At 41.4% G+C, this 14,638-nt stretch overlaps 1 long non-coding RNA gene across 1 annotated transcript in view; it reads right to left on the bottom strand.

Annotated features, from left to right (window-relative positions):
- Positions 1-10,836, bottom strand: part of LOC140739291 (uncharacterized) — a 28,692-nt gene extending 17,856 nt beyond the window's left edge. The window contains exon 1 of the long non-coding RNA XR_012101595.1: positions 10,716-10,836. This is a non-coding gene — a long non-coding RNA (uncharacterized lncRNA). The remainder of the gene's footprint in view (positions 1-10,715) is intronic.
- Between the last annotated feature and the right edge of the window lie 3,802 nt (positions 10,837-14,638).

The raw sequence follows: 14,638 nt of genomic DNA, 5'->3' as shown, positions 1-14,638 counted from the left end.
ATCTTTACTCCTTCCCTCCCCCCACCCCCCACACACTTTCCACAGGGATCTCTCCTTCTGCAATTCCCTTGTCCATACGTCCCTCTCCACTAATATCCTTCCCAGCAATTATCTCTACAAGTGGCCTAAATGCTCCACCTGCCCATTCACCTCCTCCTTTATCTCCATTCAGGGCTCCAAACTGTATTTCCAGGTGAGGCAACACCTCACCTGTGAATCTGCTGGGGTTGTCTGTTGTGTCTGGCATTTCTGATGCAGACTCCTCTACATTGGCAAGACCCTACGTAATTTGGGGGACCACTTTGTTGAGCACCTATAACTTCCTGGTTGCCAAACATTTTAAACTGATTCCCTTTCCCTTTCTGATGTGTCAGTCCATGGCCTCATCTAGGCACAAGAGGAGGCCATCCTCAGGGTGAAGAAGCAACACTTTAAATTCCGGCTGGGTAGTCTCCAACCTGATGGCGTGAATATCAATTTCAGCCTCTGGTTAAAAAAAATCCCTTCCCCTCCCCTGTTCTATTCCCCTGGCCTCTTAACTCTTCTACTTGCCTATCTTTTTCCCCTGTGTCTCCTCCTTCTTCCCTTTCTCCTATGGTCCATTCTCCTCTCCAATCAGATTCTTTCTTCTCCAGCCCTTTTTTTTCCCCATCCACCTGGTTTCACCTAACACCTTCTAGATAGCTTCCTTCCCTTTCCCCAAGATTTTTATTCTAGCTTCTTCTCCCTTCCGTTTCAGTCCTGAAGCAGGGTCTCAGCCTGAAACGTCAACTGTTTATTCATTTCCACAGATGCTGCCTGACATGCTGTGTTCCTCCAGCACTTTGTGAGTGTTGTTTTGGATTTCCAGCACCTGCAGACTTTCTCGTGTTTAACATTTTTATGCTTAGTTTAGCTATTAAAAATATTTAAAGTTATTTAATTTATAAACAACTTGGAAAATCAGACTTTCAAAAACTGTTGAAAAGCCCTTTGTAACCAGTGACTGGAGAAATGCTGTCAGGAAATATGGCTGCAGTATATGATGCCCAAAGCCAAGTCATCTCCTGAAGCTTGCTCTATTTCAGTGGTACCTGTGAGATGCTATGGGTCAACTCATTCCGTCCTCCAGATGGAAACAGAGGTTGAGTGGACACTGACTGCAACCTGAATTGGCCCAAACTGGCCCAATGAACTCACTCACATTTCAGTCATACTGTACTTCTACTCACTACCCACTAGGTGGCTCTGCACCATAATTCGACATTCAATTTTACTTGCAAGTACTTGGTCATTTTTTACATTCTTTCCATTCATTATGTGCCGTGTTGTATGATGTGGGCTATCATGGTACTTGACCATGATTGCTTTTGGCAAAACTTTTTACATTACTTGAATACAGTATATTTCAACCGAGTTTCAACTGTTCTACTAATAGAAGGTTCCTCGAGGTTTTCACATAACCTCTGTCCTGTCCTACCGTCTAACACTTCACAACCATACCTGCTCCCATCCAGTTTTGCCTTGATAGGAATCATAGACATTCATGGGACAGAAGGAGATTGCTTAACCAACTATGTCAAGGTCAGTCAAAAAAGAGCTCTTCAGACTTCTACTCTCAGTCTGTAGCCTTGTGGATTATAGCAAAGCAGGTATGTAAGCAATTGTCTATATTTCTATCTTCAGCATCTGTCAGATGCTGAACTATAGACCCCCACCAATCTTTGGGTGAAAGGAACTTTCCTCAACTCCACTCCAAACTCTCCACAGATTATCCCACAGATTTTCTTCCCACAATGAAGGAAAACATAGCATTACTGTTCACTCAATAATGTCACAATCTTCAGAATTTCACTTAGAACTCCTTCAGTTTGCATTGTTCTGATGAAACCATCCTCAACCGAAGCAATCTTTCCTCATAATGAATGTTCTGTCCTTGTAGCATCTGGCTATACCTCCTCTGTACCACCATATTTTCTCTCCCATCATTCTGTCTTTCCAGCGTTGTTGAGATCAGAACTGTCCACAGTATTTTAAACGTGGGTTAACTAGTCTTTTATGTACTTTGTGCTTACTTGCTGTGCTACAGCCAAAGAGTATCTCAACTACCTTCCTAACTACAAAAACTACATACCCAACAACGTCAGTATTTGGCAACATGTACAACACGCTGGAGGGACTCAGCAGGTCGGGCAGCATCCCTGGAAACGAACAGTCAACGTTTCGGGCCGAGACCCTTCATCAGGACTGAAGAGGGAGGGGACAGGGGTCCTATAAAGAAGGTGAGGGGTAGGGTGGGGAGGAGAAGGCTGGTAGGTGCCAGGTGAAAAACCAGTAAGGGGAAAGATCAAGGGGTGGGGGAGGGGATAGTCAGGAAAGGTGAAGAAGGAATATAAGGGGAAAGCACTATGGGTGGTAGAAGGAGGCAAAACCATGAGGGAGGTGATAGGCAGCTGGAGGAGGAGGTAGAGTGAAACTGGAATAGGGGAAGGGAGGGGGATGGAATTACCGGAAGTTGGAGAATTCAATGTTCGTGCCAAGGGTCTGGAGTCTACCTTTGATCCCAGCATCTGCAGAGTATTTTGTGTTCAGTATTTGGTATACACTTCAAGATCACTCTATTTATCTACAATTCTCACTTCTCAGTATGCTACTATTTGACTTACTGTCCTCTCCAATACTTCACAATTTTCCAGATTAATTTCTATGTGTACTTCTGAGTTCATATACCTTGTCCATTCATATCTTCTAACAGCACAGTCCAACAATGCATTCATCAGCACAGTCAGTTTCTGCATCATCATTATCTTAAATCCAGATTTCTAAAAGTGTAATGTGAACTGCAAGGGTCTAATGAATTTTCCAGAGTAATGGAGCAACTCCGCAGATCAGGCAGCTTCTACAGAAAGGAATAAACAGTCAACATGTTTTCCAATTTTTTTAAATTAATTTACATATAATAAAAAAAATAATATTATTACATATAATAATGAGGGGATAGATAGAGTTGATGTGGATAGGCTTTTTCCATTGAGAGTAGGGGAGATTCAAACAAGAGGACATGAGTTGAGAGTTAAGGGGCAAAAGTTTAGGGGTAACACAAGGGGGAACTTCTTTACTCAGAGAGTGGTAGCTGTGTGGAACGAGCTTCCAGTAGAAGTGGTAGAGGCAGTTTCGATTTTGTTATTTAAAAAAAAATTGGATAGGTATATGGACAGGAAAGGAATGGAGGGTTATGGGCTGAGTGCAGGTTGGTGGGACTAGGTGAGAGTAAGCGTTCGGCACAGACTAGAAGGGCCGTGATGGCCTGTTTCCGTGCTGTAATTGTTATATGTTATATGGTTATATAAGAATACAGAGTACAAGACAAAAAATATATATCAATACATTATACTAAATCACATATAAAGACTCCTTACCCTATATTCATACAGTTTGATTCATTCGTAACATTGAAATATAGTAATTTTATTATATAAAAGATAACTAACCCACTACCAAGACCAAAGCTGATAAGAAAAGAAAAAAGGGAAAAAATTATTAGTCACCATCTGTGCTTTAACAGCATATCAAAGGTTTTGAAAATAATTCAGAAAAGGTCCCCACAATGTTTAAAAGTCTTGACCAGATTCAGAGATTGAACATCGAATCTTCTCTAAATTTAAACATGACATCACATCATGTAATCATTGGGCGTGAGTAGGAGGGGACACATCTTTCCATTTAAGCAAGAGAGTCCTTCTAACCATAAGAGAAATAAAAGCCAAAATGTGTAAGTCAAATGACTGCAATATAATATCCTTTCCTCCAACAATACCAAATAAAGCAGCCAAAGGATTGGGTTTAAAGTTTACTTTGAAAATTATCAAGAAAGTTTGAAATACTTCTTTCCAATATTTTCCAAGATTCAGACATGTCCAAAACTTATGAATGAGTGAAGCTTCTCCATTATTACATTTATCACAATACGGAGATATATCTAAATAAAAACAAGACAACTTATCCTTGGTCATATGGGCCCTATGGACCACTTTAAATTGTAGGAGAGAGTCAACATTTTTGACCGCGACTTTTCATCAGGACTGGAAAGCAAGAGGTAAGAAACCAGAATGAGAAGATGTGGGGAGGGGAAGGATTACAAGCTAGAAGGTGATGGGTGAAGCCATGTGAGGGGAAGGTAGGTGGTGGGGTGGGGGTGGAGTGAGAATTTAGGAAGTGATGGGTGGAAAGGGTAAAGTGCTGAGGAAGAGAGAATCTGATAGCAGAGGAGAAAGGGAAATGTGAGGGACACCAGAGAGAGCTGATAGTCAGGAAAGGGGAAGAGAAGAGGTGATGGGAAGCCAGAATCAGGAATGGAAGAAGATAGAAGGAGGAGTTGGAGCAATTACTGCAAGTTAGAGAAATTGATGTTCATCCTGTCAGGATGGATGTTGCCCAGATGAAATAAAAGATGTTGCTCCTTCAACCTGAGAGTGGCCTCATTTTGGCAGTAGAGGAGGCCACGGATGACATGTAGGAATGGGAATGGGGGTTAGACTTAAACTGATTGGCCACCAAGAGATCCTGCTTGTTGTGGACAGAGCAAAGGTGCTTGACAAAATGGCCCCCCAGTCTATGTTGGGTCTCACAAATGTAGAGGAGGCCACAGTAGGAGCACTGGATACAATAGTCGACGCCGAAAGACTTGAAGGTGAAGTGTTACCTCAACTGGGAAGACTGTTTAGAACAGTAGTGAGGGAGGAGGTGTAGGGGGAGATGTAGCACTTCTTCTGCTTGCAGGGGTAGGTGCCAGGAGGGAGATCAGTGGGGAAGGATGGATGGACAAGGGAATCACAGTGGGAGTGATCCCTGCGGAAAGCAGAGAGTGGGGAGGGGGAGGTAAAGATGTGTTTGCTGGAAGGATCCTATTGAAGCTGGCTGAAGTTGTGGAGAATGATGTGTTGAATGAGAAGGCTCATTGGATGGTAGGTAACGACAAAAGGACCTCTATCTCTGTCAAGACAATGGGAGGATGGGGTGAAGACAGATTTCCAGAAAATGGAGGAGAGCTGGGTGAGGGCAGCATCAATGGTGGAGTAAGGGAAACCCCATTCATTTAAGTAGGAGGACAGATCTGATGTGCTGGAAAGGAAATCATCATCCCGAGAACAGATGCGGCAAGCCAGAGAAACTGAAAGGAGGGAATGGCATTTTTACATGTGACAGGGTGAAGAGGTATAGTTGTGATAGCTGTGAGAATCAGCAGGTTTATAAAAGATATCAATAGATAGTTAGTCTCCAGAGATGGAAAAAGACAGATTAAGAAAGGGAAGAGATGGGTTTTACAAATTGTTGCAGTTACTAAAACATATTTCAGCCATTATATTTTGCATTCTTCCACCGACTCAATATATTATATTGAATAAATCAAACAGGGTGATTGTCTTGCAAAGCACCTACATTCTGTCTCGCAAGAGTCTTCCAATTGTCTGCCACTTTAATTCAGGAACTCATTCTCTATCTGACCTATCTGCAGTGTTACAAAAAGGCCCAATGCAAAATCAAAGAACACAATTTCACCTTCTGCCTGAGCACTTTGCAACTTTCACTGAACCCTCCATTTTCATATAAGTCTCTCTTTCTTCCCATCTAACTAACGACTGGATGTTATTAATTTTTGCCTGCCATCCTTTCTCTCCGCACCATTCTGTATAGTCATACAACATTTGACATACGCAAAATTAGTAACACATCACACTGACAAAGAAGCTTATTATCTTTCAACTTTATCAAAGAAATACCCTTTGTTTCACTCAACACCCTCCCCCACCTTCTATGCTACCTAAGCTAGCTTGTTTCCTTTTCTCAGTTCTAATGAGCAATCCCATATCTGAAATGTTTCCCCTTCCACAGATGCTATCTGACCTGTTGGATTTTCTCCAAGTTTTACCATTATTTTCTGCGTTTATTTCAGATTTCATGCATCTACAGTTTTTTTTAATTTTCAGTCAATGTTTTATCAAGTTTGCTACTTTCTTATTGAGTTAATTGTTTTTTAATCCTAATTAGTCTATGAGACTTTGTAAAATTCTTTGCTAAAACCTACATAGGCAATGACAAGTGGTCTGCTCTCATTAACTCTTGATCAACCACACTCATCTCATAAAAAATCCATGTAAATCTTTTCAATATAGTGAAATGTCACGTCACAAGGGTGACAACAGGGCTTCGGCTTCCAGATGAGCTCAGTACCTTCTATGCTGGCTTTCACCATCAAAACATGGAGGAACCATCAGAAACACCCACAGCCCCCGATAGCCCTGATTTCAGTCTCTGAGGTTGACCTGAGAGTATCCTTCAGGAGGGTGAACCCATGAAAAGCATCCAAACCAGATGGGGTACTTGGCTGCGTACTAAAGACCTGTGTTGCCGTGTTCACTGATAGCTTTAACCTCTCGCTTTGGTAGTCTGAGGTACCCACCTACTTCATGCTGGCCTCAATATTACTAGTGCCTAAAAAGAATGTGCATCCCTGCCACAGTGCAGTAGTACTTACGTCCATTGTCATGAAGTATTTTGAGAGGTTGGTGATGGAACACATCAACTCCTGCCTGAGAAACAACTTGGATCCACTCCAATTTGCCTATTGGCACAACAGGTCCACAGCAGATGCAATTTCTCTGGCCCTTCACTCAGCCCTGGAATATCTGGTCAGCAAAGATGCATATATCAGGATGCTCTTTATCGACTACAGCTTGACATTCAATACTATCATCTCCTCAAGACTAATCAATAGGCTTCAAGACCACGACCTCAATACCTCCTTGTGCAACTGGATCTTCTATTTCTTCACCTGCAGACCCCAGTCAGTTTGGATTGGCAACAACATAGGGGGAATTAAAGTTGGAGAGTGTCAGCAACTTTAAGTTACTTGGTGTTATCATTTCAGAGGATCTGTCCTGAGGCCAACTCAAAAGTGTAAATACTAAGAAAGCATGGCAGCACTTCTACTTCCTTAGAAGTTGACATAGATTTGACATGACATCTAATACTTTGACAAACTTATATAGAAGTGTGGTTGAGAATATATTGACTGGTTGCATCAAAGCCTAGTGTGGGAGTACCAAGTCCCTTGTACAGAAAAGCCCTAAAATGTAACAGATATGACCTAGTACATCATGCGTAAAGCCCTCACCACCATTGAATACATCTACTCAGAGCGCTGTTGCAGGAAAGCATCATCCGTCATCAGGGACCCCACCTCCCAGGTCATGCTCTCTTCTTGCTGTTGCCATGTTGGAGAAGGTACAGGAACCTCAGGACTCACACTACCAGGTTCAGAAGAAATTATTACTCTTAAACATCAGGCTCCTGAACCAGTGGGGATAACTTCATTCAACTTCACTTGCCCCATCATAGAACTGTTCCCACAACCTGTGGACTCACTTTCAAGGAATTTTCATCTCATGTTCTCAATATTTGTTGCTTATTTGCTTGCTTGCTTGCTTGCTTGCTTATTTCTTTCTTTCTTTCTTTCTTTCTTTCTTTCTTTCTTTCTTTCTTTCTTTCTTTCTTTCTTTCTTTCTTTCTTTCTTTCTTTCTTTCTTTCTTATTTGCACTGTTTGTTACCTCTTGCATTTGAGTTGTCTGTCTGCCCTGTTGGATGCGGTCTTTTACTGATTCTATTATGGTCCTGGGATTTACCCAGTATGCTCACAAGAAAACAAGTCTCAGGTTGTATCTGGTGACATATATGTACTTATTTGTGTCGCGGATCTGCTGGGAGTATATCAGATGTGTTGGCATACTTCCAGTGCCCACAATTTACCTCCCAACTTCTATATTCAGTGCCCTGATTTATGAAAACCAGCACGTCAAAAGACTTCTTCATCACCCTGTCTACTTGTGATTCCACTTCCAGTGAGCCATGTATGTGTACTTCAAGTTCTACAGCACTCCCCAGGACCCTGCATTTCTCTGAGAAAGTCCAACCCAGATTTGACTTTCCAAAGTGCAACACCTCGCACTTGTCCATTTCCCATTCATTTGTCCACTAACTCAGCTGATCAAGATGCCCCTCTAACTTCTGATAACCTACGTACTCCACAATACCGCTGGGATAGAAACTGTCCTCAGGGCTGTTTCCATTTCAGGCTTCAGAGAAACACAGTCAAAATGCTGGAGGAGCTCAGCAGGGCAGGAATTGAATAAACAGTCGACAATTCAGGCCAAGATCAGTCAGGAAGGGAGAGGACACCAGAATAAGAAGGTGCAGGAAAGAGAAGGAGTACAAGTTAGGTGAAGCCAAGTGGGTTGGGGAGGGGATATGAAGTAAGAAGCTGGGAGGTGATAGGTGGAAATGGTAAAAGGCTAGAGGAGAAGGAATCTGATAGGAGAGCAGAGCAGACCATGGGAGAAAGGGAGGGAGGAGGGCACCAGGGGAAGGTGATAAGTAGGTAAGCAGAAGAGGTAAGAGAAGGTCCATAGTGCGGAATAGAAGAAGAGGAAAGAGAGAGGGCAAAGAAATTTCTGGAAGCTGGAGAAATTGATGTTAATGCCATCAGGTTGGAGTCTACCCAGATGGAATATGAGGTTGCTATTCCAACCTGAGAGTTGCCTCATCATGGCAGTAGAGGAGGCTATTGGTCAGCATGTTGGAATGGGAATGGGGATTGGAATTAAACTGGCCAGCAGGAAATCCTGCTTTTTGTGGATGGAGCAAAGGTACTCGACAAAGTAGTCCACCAGTCTATGTTGGGCCTTACCAATGTAGAGAAGGCCGCATCGGGAGTACCAAATACAGTGGATGACCCCGACTGATTCACAGATGAAGTGTTGCCCCACTTGGAAGGGCTGCTTGGGGCCCTGAATGGAGGTGAGGAAGAAACTGAATGGGCAGGTGTGGCATTTAGGCCACTTGCAGGGATTATTGCCAGGAAGGAGATTAGTGGGGAAGGACGAATGGACAAGGGTATCATAGGGGGAGCGATCTTTATGGAAAGCGGAGAATGGGATGGAGGTAAAGACAAGTTTGGTGGTGGGGTCTCACTGAAGTTACAGAGAATAATGTGTTGGATGCGAAGGCTCATGGGGTGGTGGGCGAGGATGAAGAACTCTATCCCAGTTACCGAGGTGGGAAGATGGAGTGGGCATGGAAGTCCAGGAAATTAAGGAGATGTGGGTGAGGGCAGCATCAATGGAGGAGGATATTCTTTAAAAGAGGTGGACTTCACCTGTTCTGGTTGCCTCACTACAGGAAGGAATTGGAAGCATAGAAAGGGTGCAAAGGAAATTTACGAGGATGTTGCCTGGATTGGGGAGCATGCCTTATGAGAATAGGCTGAGTGAACTCGGCCTTTTCTTCTTGGAGCAACGGAGGATGAGAGGTGACCTGATAGAGGTGTATTAGATGATGAGAGGCATTGATCGTGTGGATAGTCAGAGGCTTTTTCCCAGGGCTGAAATGGTTGCCACAAGAGCACACAGATTTAAGGTGCTGGGGAGTAGGTACAGAGGAGATGTCAGGGGTAACTTTTATACTCATTGAGTGGGCTGCCGGCAATGGTGGTGGAGGCAGATACGATAGGGTCTTTTAAGAAACCTAGTAATTTCTAAGGTAGGGACCTGTTTGTGGGCCGAAGGGCCTGTATTGTGCTGTAGGTGTTCTGTGTTTCTATGTTTCTATCTCAGATGTCCTGGAAAAGGAAGTCTCAGCCTGGGAACAGATGCAACAGAGTTGAAGGAACTGAGAAAAGGGAATGGCATTTGCACTTGAGGCTAGAATGTGGGAAGAGATATAGTCAAGATAGCTGAAGGAATTGGTAGGTTTATAAAATCCAGCAGTAAACAGTGAAAGATTTGGACAGACTTGGGGGTTAACAGTTCATTGCACATTACTAGATCCTGTCAATCTAGACTTATAAGCAAAGTAATCGTGCTATGACCTTTCAATGGGTATTACACTACCTCATCACATTTCCACAGCAGTTGTGTTTTACATACACCTCCTCATGGGCTTTTCAAAGAAGTTTCTTCATTTCACAGGAGATCTTGGGGGTTAACAGTTCATTGTTTTGAGTTTGCTCACAGTTTGTGTGAAACAGGAGATCAGGAACCTTATACAGAAAACCCTGAAATGTACTAAAAAGTTAACTGAACTGAAACGTGCTGACATAGATAGGTCATAAGGTGGATTGACTTTCGAAGAAAATAAGTTGACTTTGAAATACTAATGCTGTGCATAGATCTTTAAGCTTCAGGCTCCAATATTCTATTGCACATAATACTCAAAGAATCTTGCACTTATCAGTGTAAAGGGGACTTTATTTCCACCAGACTGCATTATGCTTGAACAGCAGTGCTGGATCTGTTGTTAATTCTGTGAAAGTAAACTAAGGATCTATTCGGTTTAATGTTAGACACAACTGTCTTAAAGATTATAAATCCTCCATTTAGTTCTGTTCTAGGGCAGGCAGAACACTGGCTTTGAATACATAAAATTATTTGTCAATCCTTAATATATAGTTCAGTCATTACAGAATGATTTACATACACTTAAAATAACATTATTATTTAAACGTGAGGTGTCAGTACTCTGTTAAAACAGATTTATTAAAATAAATGTTCCATTATGTTGCAAAAAAAAAGAAATATAAGGTTAGTATAAGGGTACTTTAATAAAAACTAAACTTGCAAGAATTATTCAGGTCAAACAACATGCTACATTAATTCCCCATCCCACTCCCACTCTGACTTACCTGTATTTTTATACACTGTTAAAACAACATCAACATAAAGTTGAGGAGTAGTGCCTTATTTTTTGCATGGCGCTTTGTGTTCTTCCACACTCAATGCTGAACTCAGTAGCTTCAGCTAACTTTCCTCTGTCTTTATCAGAACCAGTATAGATCATTCACCTTTAAATTAGCTCAGAGTTTAGCAATGCCTGACCTGCTTACCATTCCCTACTGCTCTGCATTTTGCAGTTTTAGAATTCCTTTGATTGTGCTTCCCTAATTGCCTCCATCTCCAAATGTTTAAGTCTTTGATAATTAATACATAAATCAGTTTATGCCCTTAACAACTTAGTCCTCACAGAAATCTGGACCTGCCTTCACTGTAGAGATAACATTTGGCCTAGCCAACCCTCCTCCACCCTCTATATAATTTGAAACTGACTTGTTTTCCCCCTTTTCCAGTTCCTTCCATTGATAATGATATTTAACTATAATACAGCTCATTTTACCAATCAGGAAATCATAAACCATTAATATAAGATAATGAGCAGAGTCATAGTCATAGCAAATCAGTTTCAATTTTGCGAGCTGTTACTATTGTTACAATTTTATTCCACCTTCACCTTGATAGCTTAATTGTTATCTAAAGCTTAGATTTACGAACTAACCTCTTCTAAGATTTAAAACAAAAACAAAAAGTGCTTCAAACATCATTAAGATATGGAACTCTATGGGCATTTCAGATGACTGAGAGAAAGAGTGTGCTGTAACAGCCAAAACTAGTTATCAGTAATTCAACAGTAAGTTGTTCAATCTTTAACAGCACTTTATCTCATGTAATGTACAATGATAATAACTGATAACTGCTGGGGCTAATGTGCCTTTCCAGCATTCTGAATCACTCTACTTGCAGAAACTACTGAGAAGTGCATGTAGTTCATTGGCCTTTAACCCCACCCTGTGTGTCCTTATTAGCATTCAGCAACAGTGGAAGCTTTGGATCTACTGCTCTTCACATACTCTGTTTCCTTTGTCCTTTCATTCTGTTGAACAGAAAGGAAAATGGTATGGGTTATATAATATAATTAATCCATCCTACCTGAGCAGGAGGAGTGCTGGCAGACAGATTCGGGAGAATGATGATGACTGCATGGGAAAGTGCTGTGTCTGCTTAGCATGACAACATGTCCATTAACCCCACACTAACAGTGCCCATAAATGTAGGTCGGCCTAGCTTTGTTGAGCTGCTCTAATCTGTCACCATTAAAGTATATAGACATGCAATACCACCCACTAAGATTGTCTGAGGTATCTTTAATGTAATGAAAACAACAATCCACCTCTATATTGTTAACCCTATACATTTGCCTTTGTAGGAAAGCAAACAAGGAAAACCAAGCCAAAGGAAAATAAAAAAATGAATCTTAGTACTCCAATGTTTTTTTTAAGTTTTAGGGAGAAGCCCCAGAAAGCTGGACTGAGGACAGGTAGTTGAATGGTCACATAGCATGGAAAGTGGTGATAGAATCACCAGTTCCCCATCCTAGCTACTCTTTTGCCCCTTCCCTTTTCCTCACCTCCCTCTGGCATCCTTCTTCCTTCCCATTCTCCACTCTCCATGGTCCACTTTTGCACTCTTTTTTTCTTTTTCTCCATAGTCCACTCTCCTCTCCTATTGGATTTCTTCTTCTTCAGACCTTTACATTCTATACCTTATCACCTACCTGCTTCTCAGCTCTTCCCCCACACCTGACTTCACCTATCAATCTGCCAGCTTGTACTCCTTCCCCCTACCCCCACATTAAGGCATCTCCGCCCGCTTCCTTTCCAGTCCTGACAAAGGGTTTCAGCCCAAAATGTCAACTGTTTATTCCTTTTCATAGATGCTGCCTGACCTGCTGAGTTCCTCCAGAATGTTATGTGTTGCTCTGGATTCCTAGCATCTGCAGAATCTCTTGTGTTGGTGATAAGAACTACAGGGCCACAGATGACTTGGAGAAGAGAAGAAGGATCAAATGAAAACTTTTAACTTGGCTGCATTCTGACACTCTGCAGCGTGAGTTTCTACATCTCCTTCTCTTCTCCACTGCATCTGCAAAGGAAACAGCATTATGAAGGACCCCATGCACCCATCATACAATCTCTTCTCCTTCCCGCTGTCTAGGAAAAGGCTCCAAAGCATTCAGGCTCTCACGACCAGACTATGTAACAGTTTCTTCCCCCAAGCTATCAGACTCCTCAATACCCAGAGCCTGGACTGACACCTTGCCTTATTGTCCTGTTTATTACTTATTGTAATGCCTGCACTGTTTTGTGCACTTTATGCAGTCCTGTGTAGGTCTGTAGTCTAGTCTAGTTTTATCTGTGTTGTTTTTTACGTAATTCAGTCTAGTTTTTGTACTGTGTCATGTAACACCATGGTCCTGAAAAATGTTGTCTCATTTTTACTATGCACTGTACCAGCAGTTTTGGTTGAAATGACAATAAAAGTGACTTGACTTGACTTGACTTGTTCTTTTTTCCTTTTTCTTCCCACTATTCAGGACATTTAAAAGACAGGTATGTAAAAAGGGCCCGAAGGATCATTGGGGATCCAAGTCACCCCAACCACAAACTGTTCCAGTTACTACCATCCAAGAAATGGTACCGCAGCATAAAAGCCAGGACCAACAGGCTCCGGGACAGTTTCTTCCACCAGGCCATCAGACTGATTGATTCATGCTGACGCAACTGTATTTCTATGTTATATTGACTATCCTGTTGTACATAATATTTATTATAAACAAATATTATAAATTACTATAAATTGCACATTGCACATTTAGACGGAGACATAACATAAAGATTTTTATTCCTCATGTATATGAAGGATGTAAGTAATAAAGTCAATTCAATTCAATTCAATCCATTGTTTCAGATGGTAGTAATTTAACCTGATGTCAGTGTGGGAAAGCAAAGACTAGCTAATGAAGCAATAAGTGAGCAGTGAGAGTTTAAAGAGGAACTATTTTACAGACAGACTGTTGTAAATATATTTTCAGAGCGAGGAAACAAAGGCACCCAAAGCTAGAACTCCCCCTCCCCTCAATCACGTTAAAAACTGGGAGTAAAATGAAACAAAGCTCTGGTAAATATTGTATATGTAGAACAACTGAAAATTTCTCCTTGACCCATTGGACTAGTCAATTAATATAATAAAATTGATGAGACTTTGATTTTATTCTGCTTATTCTGCTCTTATGTCTTATGGTTTTATGGTAGCAGCTATGTGATATACTTTGCTTCTGAAACTGAAGTTCCACTGAAGCTAATCATTAAATTGTTTTGAAGTTACATACAATTAGAAATTATATATAGGAAGTTGCGTATAATAGGGAGGTATAAGGTATATTACTAGCACATGCTTAGTGCTAGTAATCAAGACAGCTTTCAGTTTAGTGGAGAACTTTGAAAGCAACACTAGAATATAGTGTTAAGTATAGACCAGTAAGCTTAACGTGTATCGTAGGTAAGATAATGGAAACATTCATGAAGAATGAGTAGGAAAAGCAGATGATAAGAACAGTCATGTTAACAGAAAGCCAGCATCTGTTCAGAAAAGGGATATCATGTTTAACTAATATGCTGGATTTCTATGAAGAGGCAACTAAAATTTATGAAAGGAAGGCTAATGGAATGCTTGGCTATATAATGCACTCTGTGGAGTTCAAGTCTAAAGACATTGTCCTTAAGGTTATTATGCGCTGGTGAGGCCATACCTGGACTACTGTGTACAACTTTGGTCCCCAATTCTTGTGAGGGATGTGAAGGCACTGGAGAGGGTTTAGAGAAGGGCGGTGAGCTCATTCCAGATCTGCAGGGTATGAGCTATGAAGAAAAATTGAAATAATTTTTTTTTTTTAGCTTAAGAAGATGTAGAATGAGAGGAGACATGATAGAAGTGT

This window comes from Hemitrygon akajei, chromosome 15, assembly GCF_048418815.1.
Source record: "Hemitrygon akajei chromosome 15, sHemAka1.3, whole genome shotgun sequence".
NCBI classification, from domain to species: Eukaryota; Metazoa; Chordata; class Chondrichthyes; order Myliobatiformes; family Dasyatidae; genus Hemitrygon; species Hemitrygon akajei.
This window is presented reverse-complemented; position numbering and strand designations above follow the sequence as displayed.